Consider the following 1,765-nt stretch of genomic DNA (forward strand, 5'->3'; position numbering starts at 1 on the left):
AGGTGCTGACAGCCGGGGAGCCGGTCGGGCTGGTTCCAGACCCGGCTCCCCCGTTTCCTCCGACTCAGCAGCGCCGGGAGGGAGCCCAGCCGGCCTGGGTGGCTCTGGGCCCCCCGGATCTCTCTCCCGCCACCCACCGAGTGAAGGGCGATGGGAACCTGGGATGGGACACCAGGGACCGCTTTGTCCCCGCGCCTCCGGCCAGCACGGCGCTCCCAGCAGGGCCGGGCCGGGCCGGGGGGGCTGGCAGGGTCCCGGCAGGCTGCTGAGGGGCTGGGGTCGCCCCGGGTCAATCCCCTTCCCGGGGGTCCCACACGGAGCCCCCCAGCGCTGCGGCGCGTTCCCGAGGGGCTCCGAATGCGGGGGCATCCCCAAGGTTTAGAGGGCTGGGGCACCTGAGGGGCTTCCCGCGGGCTTGGGGGGGGGAGTGGACATCACAGTAGCCCCGGGCCACCGCGGAGGCCTGACCCCGGGGCGCAGGGCCCCGTCCCGGCAGGGCTGGGAGCGCAGCGGGGCCAGCAGCCGCCCCGCAGCCTCGCCCTGCCCTCCCGCTCCGCCCCAGCCCGCGGGAGCCCGCTGCGGTGCCAGCCTCAGCCCGGGGCCACCACTCCCGGCTGCTGGCCCAGCCAGGAGCCTCCCCGGCCACCGCCAGCCCGGCGCAGGTGGCCACGGTTCAGCCCGCTGGGGCGCCCGGGGCCACCCAGCTCCGGGTGACACCGCTCACGTGCTGGGGAAACTGAGGCAGCGCCGAGCTCCCTCGGCCGGGTTCTGGCCGGTCCCCGGTCCCCTCCCGTGCCTTCGCCGGGCCTCCAAGGGTGTCTGGGCACCCATGCGGGGACCGGCTGCCCCCAGGATGGCTCGGAGCGGGATCTGCCCCTGCATCCCCCCGGGGATCGCGGGAGAGGCAGCGATGGGGCCCGGCAGGGTCAGTGCGGGTGCACGCGTGTGTTTGGTGTGTTTGGCGTGTGCCAGGGTGTGCCAGGGTGTGCCAGGGTGGGTGTCCGTGCCCAGCCAGCCGCGGCTCCAGGGGAGCTCCCTTCACAGCCCCGCGCCGGCCGGGCAGCGTTCGGGCAGCGCTGGGGAGGGTCCCCCCGCGCAAACAGTTCCAGGCACTGGAGGAACTGGAGGGACACCGGGGCGAGCCTGGGCTTTGAGTCACTGTGTGCCAAGGGAGGGACACGGAGCGGGCACGCCGGGCGCGGGCGGGGCCGGGCTCAGCCGCAGCTCCGGCAGGGAGACGGGGCCGGGGGAGCCCCAGAGCGCCCCGAGTCCTCCCGGGGCTGCGGGGGGTCCAGCGGTCCCTCCGGGCGGGGGGAAATGGGATGCTAGGAGTGGAAAAGGACCGCGAGCCGTGTCCCCTGCCCCGGGAGGGGCTCGGGGTGCCCGTCCCCCGTTCCAGCGGGGTCTGCGGGCTCGGCTCCGCTCCGGCCGCAGCTGCAGCGCGTTTGCGGCTCCCAGCCCCGGGCGGGCGGCCTCGCCGGTGCTCGCAGGCAGTGAGGGCCGCGGGCTCTGCAGCCATCAGCCAGCCCAGCTTCCTCGCATCACCCTGACCAGGACTTTGAAGGGGGTTCTGCAGCCCCCCAGGAAAGATGAGAACCCTGTTTGCCAGGCCACCAGGGGGAGGAGGAGGATGCGGGAGAGGCCGATGCTTTGGCAGGTGAGGCTTGGCTGCTGGAGGAGGGGCTCTGCCTTTCCTCGATATCCTGCTGTGCCCTCCTGGCTCCCCCGAACCAGTTCTCTCCCCCACTGCCTGGGTTTGCTGCTG

The sequence above is a fragment of the Motacilla alba genome, chromosome 23, assembly GCF_015832195.1.
Source record: "Motacilla alba alba isolate MOTALB_02 chromosome 23, Motacilla_alba_V1.0_pri, whole genome shotgun sequence".
Lineage (NCBI taxonomy): Eukaryota > Metazoa > Chordata > Aves > Passeriformes > Motacillidae > Motacilla > Motacilla alba.